Source organism: Maniola jurtina, chromosome 15 (assembly GCF_905333055.1).
Source record: "Maniola jurtina chromosome 15, ilManJurt1.1, whole genome shotgun sequence".
Classification (NCBI taxonomy): Eukaryota; Metazoa; Arthropoda; class Insecta; order Lepidoptera; family Nymphalidae; genus Maniola; species Maniola jurtina.
Genome location: NC_060043.1, coordinates 10,089,480 through 10,106,976, shown reverse-complemented (window position 1 = coordinate 10,106,976; position 17,497 = coordinate 10,089,480). Strand labels below are relative to the sequence as shown.

General features: G+C 37.6%; 1 protein-coding gene and 1 long non-coding RNA gene across 7 annotated transcripts in view; one reads left to right on the top strand and one right to left on the bottom strand.

Annotated features, from left to right (window-relative positions):
• Positions 1 to 17,497, top strand: part of LOC123872265 (putative polypeptide N-acetylgalactosaminyltransferase 9) — a 258,936-nt gene that overhangs the window by 159,593 nt on the left and 81,846 nt on the right. The window lies entirely within an intron of this gene.
• LOC123872266 lies at positions 483 to 11,010 on the bottom strand. Its single transcript, XR_006797447.1, has 3 exons — positions 11,000 to 11,010; positions 6,687 to 6,690; positions 483 to 539 (listed from the first exon to the last, which is right to left on the bottom strand). It is a non-coding gene; the product is annotated as an uncharacterized LOC123872266 (long non-coding RNA).

Genomic DNA, 17,497 nt, shown 5'->3' with positions numbered 1-17,497 from the left:
TTACGTTGGCCAGCGAAGTTCATGCGGGTGTTGTAATTTTGTAATCTGGCATTTACATGCAATCTATGGTCGTTGTCTGTAAACGATTGATGTTGATGGTTTATGGTTTTACGTTTTAAGATCGTTTTTAAATTTTTAACCCCCGACCCAAAAAGAGGGGTGTTATAAGTTTGACGTGTGTATCTGTGTATCTGTCTGTGGCATCGTAGCTCCTAAACTAATAAACCGATTTTAACTTAGTTTTTTTTGTTTGAAAGGTGGCTTGATCGAGAGTGTTCTTAGCTATAATCCGAGAAAATCGGTTCAGCCGTTTGGAAGTTATCAGCTCCTTTCTAGTTACTGTAACCTTCACTGGTTGGGGGTGTTATAAATTTTTAATTTACACATTAGCTCTTGACTACGATTTCACACGGTGGTAAGCGATGATGCAGTCTTTAAACCCATGCGCTTTATCGGTTTCCTAAGCTAAATCAAGTTCCGGCCAACGTGTAAACGCTGTTTGCGAATTGGGTCAAGATCCTTTGATGTTTGTATGAAAACTACTTACTAACCGCAGGCGGCAAATGTACGCCAAGTGGTCCTGTACATGTTTACAGAGTCCATTAGCCGAACACCTTAGGTCAATGTGTACTAGGCTCTTAAGGCAGGTTTGACGTCCATTATGGTATTGTTTGAAGTCCTTGTAGACACCATTGAATAATATTTTTTGTTCAATTACCTATTCATTTAAACAGATCAAGTTATTTTTGCGTTGCATTAGTTTTATTTTGTTTTTCAGTACATTGAAATATTATTACAATAGGAATTTATTCTTTTATAATTGGCTATATTGCCTTCTAATTAATAATCAATAATAGAGGATTATGCAGCATTAATAATAGAGGGATGTGCAGTCAAAGTAAAAGCAAAATGCTACCTTTTTTTATTATAACCAGTAGTTTGCCATTCTACTTTTACTTTTTATTCATTACTGTATAAGTTAGGTGACTTTGTTATCTTGTCTGAATCGTTTGAAAAAAATTCAAGATGTAGGATAGTAAAAGCAAAGATTTATAACACCATTTTTGTGGTTTTGACGCGTATACAACCAAGTAAAGATGCTCGCATACCACGAGACGATCCTTAAAAGATACCGAAGTCAGCATTGCATACCTAACTCAGCCGCTTTCATCGGCGCATCTTGCTTGAAGTGGTCTGTCCACTCGTACGTGGTGTTGCAACCCTTTCGCCCCATAGGTCGAGACCTCGTATGCGATCACTTTACGTGTATAGTTTATTTGAACCATCACAAGAAGGATTAGAGTAAAAGAACAAAAAAAAATTGGTTGTCTGTAAAGTCGGTTTACTGACGATAGTTGAACGTGACAACAAAGGCCGATTGTGCTTCTTTGTCGCTCGTTCCGCGCTCTCGCTTGCACTTCAAGCCTTACATGGAACGCCTCAGAGCGAGGTAACGCCGCATGAGTCATGTTTTTTCGTGCGTGCAGCCGGCTCTATCGAATTATAAAACGTTGTCACGTCAAAAACAGACAGACAGAAGGAACGACAGGTCTTAAAAGGAGGATACTTTATCGTGTGGTTCCGTTAAAAATCTATATTTAACAGATAAAAAATTGGAAAGTAATTACGCCATGATAAACGAGCGCTCTCAACAAACACAATTAGCGATGATTTAAGACAACAGCCGACGCTCCCACGAGTCGATATTGTAATGGCCGTTAGGTAATCCCACCTGTTCACTTCACTCGTTCATTTCAGGCCTGGACAGACGGAGAGCGATGCGGCAACAGTACCTACCATAGTTCACGATAGTTAAAGAACTTGTAAACAACGTCGAGACTTCGACGTCACTGGCAGGCGACAAATGATACTTACATTTACGCAAAATAGCCTGTGAGTCGCCTATTTTTCTCCTAAATAGCCTAATATTTGACATATCGTCGCGACGATACTCGACGATACGACGTCTCAACTCATGCTCCGACGTGGATTTAGGTTTTCCATGCGAAAAAACTGATCCCTTGCTCCATTGCGGCATGACAGAAAGACAAACCAGCAATTTCTAGAAGCGGTATTGTATGTTAACATCGCTCGTCGCTACCGTCGCGCGTTTTGTCTATCCAAGCCCTTTATTTACTCCAAGTTTTGTGTTGGATCATTAATTTTTTAACTGCTTTTGTAATTCCTATATCTATCTAAATCATCAACACTTCCGTGCTATATAGTCGCACGAAAAAGTAGTTTTTACCTGCGACTTCACGATAAGCGTTTAGAGTTCTGAGATTCCATGCGTGTTTTTAACCCCCGACCCAAAAAGAGGGGTGTTATAAGTTTGACGTGTGTATCTGTGTATCTGTCTGTGGCATCGTAGCTCCTAAACTAATGAACCGATATTAATTTAGTTTTTTTTGTTTGAAAGGTGGCTTGCTCGAGAGTGTTCTTAGCTATAATTCAAGAAAATCGGTTCAGCCGTTTGAAAGTTATCAGCTCTTTTCTAGTTACTGTAACCTTCACTTATTGGGGGTGTTATAAATTTTTAATTTACACTTGTAGTTCTTGTGCTATAATATTCCTGTAGATTTGCATCAATTGACTTACGCATTATTTATTTAAATGAATACCTTTGGCACGATACGATCCAATTAACTTATTTATTACACAATACGTTCCTATTACGGCTATTGTTATACATCATTGAACATGTGGATAAAAACCTAGCCACGTGCAATAGTTGTCATTGCAGTTGTAAGAGAGTTGGTATGCACTAGAGGCGGCGATTCTCACAAAACGACCTCTGTCTGACTAATGCATAAGAGGCAGTGACGGATTAAGACTACTTGGGGCCCTAAGCAATCCATGCCTGTGGGCCCCCCTATCCGTATGTCAACTAGAATCGGACTTTAAACCTTTACCGCCTAAAAACATTAGTTTTTGTAAAATAAGATGATGAGATGTTACGTACTTTAAAAGTGGAGTAGTTAGGTGCGACAACAATATAAACCAAAGTATAATTTATTTAAGTATTTATTGAAATGCGCCTTGCGGCTTTCGGGGGCATACAAATAGTCGAATGCACAAGCGGGCAGCGAGTGGGCAAGCGGGAGTGGGGTTATGACTCTAGATCGGACTCTATGTCAACTTAAAACGCGCGAATTTTCAAATTAGTCCTAGAAACTTTTTTTGGTGTGGTTTTTGGTGACGTGAGAGTGAGACGTGATGCCCTAAGGACGGATTTTTTTTGTGCTTCGTCTGGTGCCCCCTCAGACGTGATGCCCTAGGCAATTGCTTAATTTGATTAAGGGTTAATCCGTGACTGATAAGAGGACCAATCGTACTCTTTGTCATTCAGTGAATTAACTTTGGACCAGAAGGCTTACTGACGTAGTTGATCACCAAGTCTGACCATATATAAGGCTAATTGTTTGGTAAATTAGGCTTTGCACTGTTTCAACAAAAAAACTATAAATTCAACTTATCACAACTGTTGCAATTGTTAGCAACATTCCAAAAACAAATATTATAAAGGTGAAAGTTTGTATGTGTCTGTGTGTGCGTATGTTTGTTACTCTTTTACACCAACACTACCGGACGAATTTGGCTGAAACTTGGAATGGAGATCCCAAATCCATACCCATCCATATATTATATCCTAGATTAACACACAGGCTGGGAATAAAAAAAAAATTAACTCACTAAACTCTTTCAATAATATAATAATAGCTAAATACAGAAATATAGGCTTCCTTAAAAAAAAATATTTTCATCAAAAACTTAAAAACTATGACATAAACACTAAAAGGACATGCACAAGGACAACTTTTCTCTTTTAGAGATTTCTACCAGAATGAAAGAAGCAAATAAACTTAGAAAACCTTTATTAGTTCCGAACTGATATCATTCTTCTTTGATATCATTAGGTCACAGAGTAAGGATATTACACTGCGATTAGGAGGTGAAGGCAGTTTTCAAAGCCTGCCACAATATTAATTATTTTACGAAGTCTGTGTTACAGGTTGACTGCACCTCTCAGTATTTAACTCGGTGGCAGTTATCATCAGAATTCACCTACATTTCAGTGCTAGACACCAGTTCCTAAGCCCGTACTAATGTGTGTTGAATATCGCGAAGTAAATGGAGTGTGACGTCATTAGCGTAACACGTAATGCGGTCTCGCAATCGCACTATCACGTCACTATGCATCTTCCAAGAGATTGTATGAAAAGGGAACCTAATTACTTTGTGCAGCTTTCATACTCTTCCTTTAGAACTTCAGTATTTTTAGCTTGGAAATACATCCCACATGGTTTGTATTCCCAAGGAAATTGTTGATTATAATGTGTACTTACACTTTTTGACTAAGACCGTAGCAAACAGCACTGCCTGGGAGGTCGTAATTATGCTTTTTTATTTCGGATTCCGTACCTCAAAAGGAAAAACGGAACCCTTATAGGATCACTTTGTTGTCTGTCTGTCTGTCCGTCCGTCGTGTCTGCAAGAAAACCTATAGGGTATTTCCCGTTGACCTAGAATCATGAAATTTGGCAGGTTGGTAGGTCTTATAGCACAAGTACAGGAATAAATCTGAAAACCACGAATTTGTGGTCACATCATTTAAAAAAAAAATGTTTCAATTTTCAAAGTAACATAACTATTCCAAGTGGGGTATCATATGAAAGGGCTTTACCTGTACATTCTAAAACACATTTTTATTTATTTACCGTTCAAAACTATCTTATTTTTTATCATACAGCAGATAATTTTTATGAATATCTTTAGTAAATTGTTATCAAAGGTAACTTTTTGAGTAGTTTATTTATAGTTTTCGATAACTTTTTGTGTCAGTGTTTAATTATAGAACTCATAATTTCCCTTGTATTGTGTGTTAAATTAAGTGCAAATAGAGTGTGAAGTCATTAGTATCACGTAACACGTAATAGGTACTTACTTGTAATCCATTGTCACAAAATGTTTCTTGCATGAATGGGTGTGAAAAAGCAACTAATCACTTGACTTATTACTGGTATTGATTAGTCGATACTCTTCGCTAGGCCACGGATACACCTGTAACCCCCGACCCAAAAAGAGGGGTGTTATAAGTTTGACGTGTGTATCTGTGTATCTGTATATCTGTCTGTGGTATCGTAGCTCCTAAACTAATGAACCAATTTTAATTTAGTTTTTTTTGTTTGAAAGGTGGCTTGATCGAGAGTGTTTTTAGCTATAATCCAAGAAAATCGGTTCAGCCGTTTGAAAGTTATCAGCTCTTTTCTAGTTACTGTAACCTTCACTTGTCGGGGTGTTATAAATTTTTAATTTACACTTGTCCATTACCATTATAAATCATGAACTTTATATTCAGATGAAATAACGACCTCCAACATTATTATTAGTGTGGATACGACTGCGGGATACCGGTATTGCAGAATTATTATCACGCATTTAAAACAAATGCTTGTTCATTTGTTTTGTCCATTAAACAAGCCAAGAGAAGCCAAGGTATCGTTAAAACAATCGGGTTGTTCAAAATCACAATGTACGTACTCAGTGGAGCAAACAACAGGAATAACTTTTGGTGACACTTTAGAAATAATCGGCATTTATTTTATACTAGAGGACTAGAGGATGCCCGCGATTTCGTCCGCATGGACTTAGGTTTTTAAAGATCCTATGGGAACTCTTTAATTTTCCGGGATAAAAAGTAGCCTATGTCGCGGTCCCCGGGATATAAGCTAACCCTGTACCAAATTTCGTCAGAATCGGTTAAACTGTTGGGCCGTGAAAAGGTAGCAGAGAGACATACAGACAGACACAATTTCGCAATTATAATATTAGTATGGATTTCTTACTACCAAGTACCTCCACACTTTTATTACGCTTTTCATCAGCGCGCCGCATTAGAGTATCAATCCTAGAAATGTCAATATTAAGATATCATCATAAAATCTCGCGAATTTGCAATACCTATTCCTATCCCTGATTATGATGTATCGAGGGATGAGGGATGGAACCCGCAGAAAGGCTCGCTCTATTTTCCTAGCTTAGCCCATCTTGGCTCTACTGGAAAAGGGTAAGTTAAGCTAATGTTTATACTTTGATTGATTGGATTTAAGAAAGTATTGAGTATTCTACACGATGTCAATTTATTTATGACTAGAGGATGCCCGTGACTTGGTCCGCGTGGATTTAGGTTTTTAAAGATCCCGTGGGAACTGTTTGTTTTTCCGGGATAAAAAGTAGCCTATGTTCTTCCCCGGAATGTATCCTAAGTCTGTACAAAATTTTATTAAAATCGGTTCAGCGGTTGAGCCGTGAAAGCGTAGCAGACAGACAGACAGATAGATAGATAGACAGACAGACAGACACACTTTCGCATTTATAATATTAGTATGGAAGTATGGATTAAAGATAACAGTTTGGTATTCATTGTAGTAAATATAGAGGTGATAGCTTAGTGGTTAAGAATTCGGCCTCCTATTCGGGAGGTCGGGGGTTCGATCCCGGACACGCACCTCTGTCTTTTCGGAGTTAGTTATGTGCGTTCTAAACAATTAAAATAGGTCACTTGCTTTAATGGTGAAGGAAATTGTGAGGAAACCTGCATGTCTGTGAGTTGTCCATAATTTGCTCAAAGGTGTGTGAAATCTGCCAATCCGTACTGGGCCAGCGTGGTAGAGTATGGCCTAAACCCTTCTCATAATGAGAGGACACCCATGCTCAGTAGTGGGCCGGCATCAGTTGATTATGATGAACGTGATAGGACAATAGTCTGACCTAAACGATACCAATCTATATAATTTCCGATTAGTTTGGTATGCATTGTGACCAAACTGGTATAATGGTCAGATCATATAATCCAGTAGGTCAAGGTTCTTGAGCGTAGGCGTTGTAAATCACGTATAGAAATGTCAACGCACGGACATACTTAGATAAGGTATACCTAATAGAATAATGTGTGAAATCTTATTATACCCGTGAAATGTTAGACAAGGCTGTGTTGCAGTTTACCTGAAAAATGATGATTCAGTGCCACATTGTTTTACAATTTGAAAGAAATGTGCTCAACGTCAATGATAATAATCTGAATTTTACATAGCTACCTAGGTACCTACCTAGGTAGCATACCTACCTAGTAGTAGCACACCTACCTACCTAGTAGTAGCATACCTACCTAGGTATCTATCTACTGTTGAAATCCGGTTCAACCAATTTTAGTGTAGTGGAATCATTTTTGGAGCTTTTTAAATTAAAATATACCAGACAAGTGCGAACCGGACTCGCACACGAAGGGTTCTGTACCATCGTTCAAGATGTAACGCTGATTATTTTTTTATTTTAATTGTGTCTGCCATTTTGAAATACACCAACTTGGGTTTTGATTAGTGTTGCTATAGCGGCAACAAAAATAAACACACACTATGTGAAAATTTTCACTCTCTAATTATTACGGTTCATGAGATACAGCCTGATAGACAGACGGACGGAAAACGGACGGACAGCGGAGTTGGCACTCTTCGAGTACGGAAACTTAAATAACAAGAATCTCTAGAAACTTTAGAAGCAGGTTCACAAATAAATACTATTCAGATTGAGAAACTTCTTTGGATATGGCTATTGGCTATGTTTAATTTTGTCTTTGCTCAATATTACATACCTTCAAAGTTTCAAGATAAACAAGATGGTGCGGTATGCGTAATATATACAAAACTAGTTCCCCCAACATATTAACACTGTAAGCCGTGCGACGGTGATGTTACATCAGCGTCAAATATCAAACTTGCTAGTTTTGGAACTCATAAGTGTCAAGAAGATGTTGCGGGTTACCTTGAAGACCTGGCTCGTGCCTATCGTATATATGCATATCCGTACCGTAGGCGGTAATTAAATTTACTCAAGTTTAGTCACAATCGAAGAGCTGGTGAATGGGGTCTTGGGCTTATGAAAATTAGTAGAGAATGCCCGCGGCTTCGCCCGCTTGGATTTCGGTTTTTTTAAAATCCCGTAGGAACTCTTCAATTTTCCGGCATAAAAAGTAGCCTATGTCCTTCCCCGGGTTGCATCCCAAGTCTGTACCAAATTTCGTTAAAATCGGTTCAGTAGTTCTGCCGTGAAAACGTCGCAGACAGACAGACAGACAGACATACACACTTTCGCATTTATATTACTAAGTATAGATACAAATGTCGAAAAACGATCATTAAAATCACAGGAACGTTTGTGTAGGTAAGCAACAATATATCGATAACCGTAGCAGGGGCTATCAGCCCTAAAATCTAAGTAACACTGCGTCCCAATCCATATTATAGTAAAGTCTTTAAAGTTCAAAAATTTAAAGGTGTCTGGCAGGAGGTTGCCACGATACTAAGTGTCTGGCAATGCATGACGTGATTTTTACTATTATTCCTAAGAAAATATACAAAAATTAGACTTTACAGACGTAAGGTTTTTGAGACGCTTGTTAACTGTTATCGCCCAAAGCCACCATGATCCAAACTTCATAGTTGCTGATCGGTCCTCCCTGTGTTGGGGACTATACACAGAGAAACTTTCAGCTTTTATAAAATAACGAAGGTCTGGCACTCGCTGGCTCTTAGTCCATAACTCCGGGTTTAACGAAGTGATACAAATAATGTTGGACGGGGACAGACAGGGATTATGAAGTTTTGCTTGCACGTGGTGTGAGAAAATGAAGTCTGCAAGAGCAATATGATAATCATAAAACTTATCTCTAGCCTTAACGAAGACTTTATCTATAGATTTTAGTATCGTTTATTTAGTATTACAATGTGGATTGATAAAGCATTTGAGCTATTTTAATTAACAAGTATTATTCGTTTACCGACTAAAATATCAATTTAAATAACATCCGCTCAACCGATTTGTATGAAATTTGGTTCCGAGGTAGCTTGCGTCCATGTTATTGATATAGACAACTTTTATTCCGGAAAACCAAACAGTTCCCACGAGATCTTCAAAAACCTAAATCCACGCGGACGAAGTCGCGGGCATCCTCTAATTAACCATAAGTATAGTTTGTGTAGTATAAGTAAAGTAGGGAGGTAATTATTAAATACGTAAATAAAGAAAATTTAAAAAACTCAGAACTTTTCAAAGCAGAAGATAAGTATTATCCTTGTATTGTCTGTCTGCGACGTTTTCACGGCAGAACTACTGAACCTACTGAAATTAACTACAGGACTTCAATTGCTTTTATACATGGCATAATATTGTATATCAAATCTTTGAAAAGAGCAACCGCCGAGTTTCTTGCTGGTTCTTCTCGGTAGGAAAGGCATTCCGAACCAGTGGTAGATGCTTTTGACGATTCAAAAGAACTTGTAAAAGTCTAATTGAATAAAAATATTTTGAATTTGAATTTGAATTGAATTGAGTAGCTCATTAATGACGTAACAACACCAACACTAACAGCTCCATTTTAAATTTAGATCGCGTGCAGCGCCAGCCATATGACGGTAATGCCCATTAAAATTCAAAGCCGCGGCGTTAGATACGAGTTAATCCACACTCGGATATATCCGTGGAATGGCAAAAACCCTCGTCGATCGGGGTTGACGTGCAGGAAATGCAATGAGAAATGCTGCGTGACTGGGGTGTCTTGGGTTCCTTCGACCGTGGCGTGATGTGTAACATAATATCTTCCTTATTTGTATGCACTTTATACGTAAGGACGTTTCTGTTGCATACTTTAAATTCCTTGTTTGGTATTATTTAAAGAGTTTATTAATAGCTTAAAGTGCGACTCATAGCAAGCGTCTTGTGGGACGCTCTCCAACACGATGGACCGACGATATACGAGTAAAAAGTATGGTGGGAAGTGGCTGGATGAGGAAGGCTGAGGACTGGGTGTGGTGGCGCTCTTTAGGGAAGGCCTATGTCCAACAGTGGATGCCCATAGGCTGATAATTGTGATCAATAGCTTCAAGAGCTGATTCTAAAGAGCGTCTGTATTACAACAGCGTATGTTTAAAGTAGAAGATATTGCAGATAGGGTAGTTCTGGACATTTTCATTGATGTTTTCATCATTAACGTAGTGGTTCGTGGAAAGCGAAGTTAGGCAGTTATTTCAATCTATCTAAAGCTTTTAGTTTCGGTTAATTAAACCCATTCCACCCCCTTATAAAAGTGTTTGCTAGAGCATATTTAAATCTGACTCTTTTATTTTTTTTCGTTTTTGATTCGTTGTTGAATTTTGAAACTTCCATTTCCGTTTTATCAAGGTTGATATTCAGGAAATGCATCAAGAAGTGACATCTTGTTTGGATTCCTTCGACCGTAATCATTAACTGTGACATGCCCCTTAAGTATTTGCATGTGCTTTATACGCAAGGATTTTCTATATGGTGCGCATACTTTTAATTATTTGCCTTACATTATCCTACTTTATTCATTTTCATAGCTTTATATATTATTTTTCTCATTCTTAACATGCTTGACTCCTTTGTAACGATATTTCATATGTTATGTTATAAACATTTTAAGATAGCAAAATATTTTATTTAAAAATGCTTTGGGTGCTTTGCTGAAAAGCTAAGTTTCCAACTTGCAAAATTTCGTAAATTTTCTAACATTCACTGTGCAAGCCAAACATAGACACTTTTGTGGTTATTCTCAATCTGCTTAACCATAGACTAAACAAGCTAAAAGGCAATTAAGTTTGGTTTGCTAATTTACTGCGCAAACTAAGCTGCCAACCGTTTGAAGAAAATTAGATTTAGAACTATCTAGCGATCCTGTTCTAATTAATGTTACAATAATTTTATTACTGTCTGAAATATACAAAAGGATTTCTATTTCATCGTGACGAAACAGACACATCAAATCGTTTAAAACTATTAATTAATCGCCTTTGTAACCCTATAACATGATTCAAATGTTAAGAGGCATGCTCCGATACCTTCCGCTTTAATAATGTTGGTACAGCTATACTGTTGTTGTAATAATATAAAAGAGGTGTCAAGCCATGTCGATTACTCGTATTACCATTTGAATGGGTATGGTAATACTTTTAGTAGGGCGAGAGAAGCGGTGGAAGCGGGCATGTAAATGTATGGCATGTATGTTTTGTTTGTCACTTGCTGTGCCGATCGTATAGCAACAGGATAGGGTCTCCTATAGGGTCTTTCAAATGCCACAGTCTTGGCCGCTTAGAGCCCGTTCACACAGGCAGCGTAAGCGTAGACGTAGCGCGTACCGTTGCGTTGTAATGTATAGAACTGTATGAAACATGGCATACCGCTTGCGTGGCGTGAACAGACTTTACGTCTATGGGTTCAAGCACGTGCCGTGTGTACGTGCTGCATACGCAATTGGTGTGAATCGGCGATTAAATCCAGCGGCTCCTTCGACTGGTTTGATGTCATTTGACCACCGAGTAGGGGGTGTTCAACGCTGCGCTTTCCAGTGCAAGGACACCATTCCATCACTCTGTGAACAACTGCCCCAAAGTCTATCGGATTTCCCTAACTAGGTACTCACATCTATTCCTACCTCGTATTTTGCCGTCCCATAGAGAGCATATTAAAAAAGGATGAAAATATCGAAAACAGTCGCGATAGGAATCCGAATTGCAGTGGAACGTATGCGAGCAGAATTGAGTTAGCAAAAATAGGATTAACGTGGCGTACATAGTTCGTGGTCACGGTAATATCTGTTGGACCGGAGCGTGTAACTCAATTGTGGAATTGGATCGATTTGGACTTCCACGTTGGAATTTTAGAAGCTCCTGTTTGTTTGATGTCGGGATATTACGATATTATTCCATGTTTATTCAGGTAACTATGACTAATCAACATAATCAGATGGAAATGGATGGGTTTTTGGGCTAGATGTTGAAATTTTCAAAGCTTTTAATTGATTTCTCAACGATGATTATGACCATACGAGCAGAATAAAGTAAATAAAAATACATAATTCGTGGTCACGCAAATATCTTTTGGACCAGAGCGTGTAACTTAATTGTGGAATTGGATCTACTTGGGATTCCGCGTTGGAATTTTAGAAGTTCCTGTTTGTTTGATGTCGGGGCATTATGTTATTATTCCATGTCTATTTGGGTAACTATGACTAATCAACATAATCAGATGGAAATGGATGGATTTGGTGGTCGATGTTGAAATTGACAAAGATTTTGATTGGTTTTTCAATGATGACTGTATAATGAGCGCGTCAAACTGGAACTTGGTAGAAGTTTGGTGTCACCTGACTTTCATCGTTACTAACCCATCGCTCGCTCAATACTGTACATGGGTCTCTTCTACGAATGAAAAGGGTTAAGCTGAAGTCTACCACGCTAGCCAAGTGTGGATTGACAGACTGCACACACCTTCAAGAACATTATGGAGAACCCTCAGGCTTGCAGGTTCTCTCACGATGTTTTTCTTTACCGTTCAAACAAATTGTACTTTATTGCTTTAAATACACAGCACTTAGTTCCAAAAAGTTAGAGATGCGTGCCTAGGATCAAACCCTGGCCTTCCAACTAGACGACCGACGCGCGACGGTATAACTACTAAGCCATAATCGCTTTTTATAGAAACAATAGACTTTTATAGGTACACCCTTATTACGAACCGATATTTCACTTAATTACTGTAATGACTTAATTACCTACGAGTACATCGGTGACGAAGAAATGATATAAGAATTAGGTACAAGAGCTGAATTACTTAATAAAAAATAATAATATGACATCTGTGAGTAGAAAATTACCTTATATCTAATTTTGTCCTGAAACAGGTGGGCTAAACACACGCTTTTTTATATTAATTAGGTAGTTATTACGTTCTACTCCTGAGCGAATTCAGGCCACGCCACGGCACTTAATGTCAACGGAGACTAGTCACCTGCGCAGGAGATATTAAGTGCACAGGTGTGTGCACAGGTACGGTCGGCCTCAGAATTAGAGAAGCAATTCCGCGAAACTATTGCATCAAAAACCTGTCGCACTTATGACCTTTTTCTATAAATACGCCACACACTTAACGCATGTGCATAACCGTGCCACGGGAATATGATCATTAAGGTTGTAAACGACTTACGGCCTTTGACTGTACACACTCTATTTCCTAAGTCTTCTAATCCGTTGGGTGACAATCAGAGTGATGTCACAAAATAAATAGATAAAAGACCGAATTTCGGACCAACATGTACCTAAGACCTACATTCTCGAAGAACTCGGTATCAAGCAGTATCTATCTGCTACAGTACGAACTCGCATTCTCACTCTCTTTGGGTCATCCATGGACAGACCAAACCCCTAACATGAATACACAAGAAAGGCAACCATCAGAGGAATGGAGAGCCATAGTTAACAGGGCTCTCTCCATCACTTACTCCATACAATCGTAGTTCCAATTTCATTTGAATATTAAGCAACCAAAGTTCATGAAAATTTTGCAGACATATTCTAGAAACTAATATCTGTGTCTGTGGTGTTATAGATTTTTCTAAAAATATGTCATTTTAAAATTACAGGGGCTCAAAGATTTGTATGTGAATTTTTAAGACCGCGTAACTTTGAAACCGAATATTTTAACAGAAATCTGGAAAACCACAGGCACAGATAGTAGTTTCTAGAATATGTCTGCAAAATTTCATGGACTTTGGTTGCTTAATATTCAAATGAAATTAGAACTACGTTTGTATGGAGCGAGTGACGGAGAGACCCCTCTTAAACGTGCCACAGCACTACAGTGATGACCACACCAAGTCCAGTCTGTCAAGAGCGTAATGTCAGAGAAGAAGAAAGTAATAAAAAAAAATCTTTTTCTGATCAATTCGTGCTAGGTACAATAATATAATAATAGAGACATAAACAACAGGGTGCTGAGTGTTATACAAGGGTAGCAAAATGTCCGGCGAACCAACAGGCTATCCGCAATAAAGCAATATCCACGCTACAGCAGTTACCTGCCAGGAATCTAGTTGGATTGCGGGCGAGATATCGTAAACCGGTGTCATCTCATCTCGAATCGACGTCGAGTTTATATCCCAGTATGTAATGCCCACGGCTTTATTTATCCTATCTACCTAGCCCGGCTAGCATGGGCAGTAGATAAAAATTATATCCCCCGATTATACCCACTGATGTCATACAAATCAGTGGATATAATCGGGGATATAATTTTTATCTACTGCCCATGCTAGCCGGGTAGAAACAGATTGTCTCATCACCCATTTGTTTTCTAAGCTAATATTTATTGTGTTTTATGTTTGACTAGATGATGTCCGCGACTTCGTCCGCATGGATTGAGGTTTTTTTTTTATGAATGATTTTCCGGGATAAAAAGTTGCTTACGTCAATTTCTAGGATGCACGCTGTACCTATCACATAAATCGGTTAGATGGATCACGGACGGGCCTTTAACGGAACTGTTGAATTTTCTGGGATAAAAAGTAACCTATGTCCATTACCGGGATGTAGGTAAGCTTACTCTGTGCCAAATTTTATCAAAATCGGTTAAACTCTCGGGCCGTGAAAAGCTAGCAGACAGACAGACAGACACACTATCGCATTTATAATGTTGGTATGGATATGGATTTAGGTGATTTGATTTCGTTTTGAGATAAAGAGTAATTTTGCATAAAATTAGTATCTATGAGTTAAATAGGTATGATACGAGTAGGTATATATAAAGGAAGTATGGAATTTTTAGAGTAAATACCAGTACCGAATACCGATTTCATCTCTACTCTTTCATCTCAGCGGCGAGTTTCGCATAACATAAACAAAACATGTTACTAAAAGAACACGAATACCGATATCGCACCGTTATCTGTTTAGCATAATAGTGTTGGCGGAGATGTAGGGACGGATCGTTTTTAGGGTTCCGTAAGTCAACTCGAGTGAATCAAAACCTATAGGGTACTTCCCGTTGACCTAGATTCATTGGTACCTAAGTAGCTTGGTCTTTTAGGTCAAGTATAGGAAAACCGTGAATTTGTAAATACATCACAAAAAAATTAATGATATGTGTTCCCAACCCAATAATAATTAGTTTACTAAATCACATCAAAATTGCGCTGTTCGATATTAACTTGTAGATTTTAATTGTATGTACTGGTTTAAGATTTCTTGTACGGTGCGGAACCATTCGTGTGCGAGTCCGACTCGCACTTGACCGGGTTTTGGTGAATGGCAATGGCCTCATATTTGAGGTGTAGGCATGGGTTATCATCACCGCATAGGCTCGCCGACGGCCTCTTTGAGAAATAGGCATTTGAATGCAAATTGATTGATATCGAAATATTGGAAGAGTTTGCCGCGAATATCTCGTTAAGTTTGATACCATTTTAGGGTTCTGTTAAAATTTATTTTAGACCAAATACGAGATTTAAGGCCGATATTAATAATAATCAAACCTTTCTTTACATACTGTCGATAGATTATTATTATTAATACGTTGGCAAATGACTTATCGATAGATTACGGATAGATTGAATCTTAATTTCGGCTTTTATAAAGTTACATAATAATTGTATATCTACTGTGTGATTTGTTTTTAAAATTAATAGACAGACATACTGGCTCACTTTCGCTTTCATAATATTATATTATTAGTATGGATTTTAGTATAAATATGGTAACTAATAAATTTGCAGTAAAAAAATTGATTCTTAAAACAAATGTCTCTATTTGAACGATCAGCGACTATGTAGTTTTTGGATCATGGTGTGGCTTTGGGAGAAAACAGTTAATCAATAAAATAACAAACTTAGACCAACCTCATTCATGTAATTTTTAGTATCTTGTACGATCGATATAGAAACGCATACATTAAACTTCACGATCGAAAACTAATTTCGAGTAGATACAAACTTAATATCCTTGTGTCGGAAATAAATTTTATTTTTAAAAACAAAGTTGTCTAGTTTTAGAGACGTTAAAGTATCGATCCTCGAAACACGGTAATGTCGAAAGTTGTGCTTTACTTCTATTCGTCCAATTCGATTTCAACTTTGCCTCCACGTTGCAATAGGGTTGCCACTTTTAGTAAAATATTATAATTCATCACACTAATATTATAAAGGAGAAAGTTTGTTTGTATGTGTGTGTGTATGTTTCTTACTCCTTCACGCAAAAACCTGTATAATTTAAATGTGTAACTCTGTGGGCGGTACTTTAGTAAATAAATAAATAAATAAATAAACTACTGGACGGATTGGGCTGAAATTTAGAATGGAGATAGATTATACCCTGGATTAGCATATAGGCTACTTTTTATCCCGGAAAATCAAAGAGTTCCCACGGGAATTTTAAGAACCTACATCCACGCGAACGAAGTCGCGGGTATCAGCTAGTACTGCATATTATAAATACGAAAGTGTGTCTGCCTGTCTGGTAGCTTATCACGGCCCATCCGTTCAACTGATTTTGACGTTTGGTATAGTGATAGCTTATCCGGGGAAGGACATAAGCTACTTTAATCCCGGAAAATCAAAGAGTTCCCGTGGTTTTATTACAAAATCTATATCCACGCGGATGAAGTCGCGGGCGTAGGCTAGTACTAGATAATACCCTTCGTATACCTATGTAGATTTCGAAATACGGTAATGTCGAAAGTTGTGTTGACGTCCAATTCGATTTCAAAGCCTCCGCGTTGCAAGTAGAGTTGACTGTCTAAACTCTAAAGGGTTTTAGGGTACTAAAGTATAAATTATGATAATAATATAGCATCCCTTTCGTACTTTCGTTACGTTTAAATACGAAATTAATTAATAAATAAATAAAAAATAATAAAAAAATAATTCAAATAAATACGAAACGTTAGCTTCGTATTTATTTGAATTAGTTAACCTGTTTTCTACTTGGAAAAATAGTTTCCCCTAGTTGAAAAGTTTATTAATGAATAAAACCTTGCAGATTTAACAGAACTGGATATAATCACTCGTACATAATATTATGTTGTGAAGGTTTTAGCCTTTGATGAATAATTACAGAATCAGTGTACGTACGTTCAAAAAGTGTCCGTAAAAATATCATCTCAACTATGATTGTGTGTATAATATTTGTAATTTAGGTTATCTATATTAAGTATAATAATAACATATTATTAATATATGTAATAAATATTATCTGAACAAGGCAAGTTTATAATGTAACGTCTAAGCATTTTAATACGTACTTAAGTCGAAGTAACAATTGTTATTGTTTATTAACCCCCGACCCAAAAAGAGGGGTGTTATAAGTTTGACGTGTGTATCTGTGTATCTGTGTGTCTGTGTATCTGTGTATCTGTGTATCTGTCTGTGGCATCGTAGCGCCTAAACGAATGAACCGATTTTAATTTAGTTTTTTTTGTTTGAAAGGTGGCTTGATCGAGAGTGTTCTTAGCTATAATCTAAAAAAATTGGTTCAGCCGTTTAAGAGTTATCAGCTCTTTTCTAGTTTTCTTGTAGAAAATAAGGTTAGATAACCGTTAGGTTCATAATATTATGTCAATAGACAAATGTCAAGCTGTCAAGATGGACGTTGCCTAA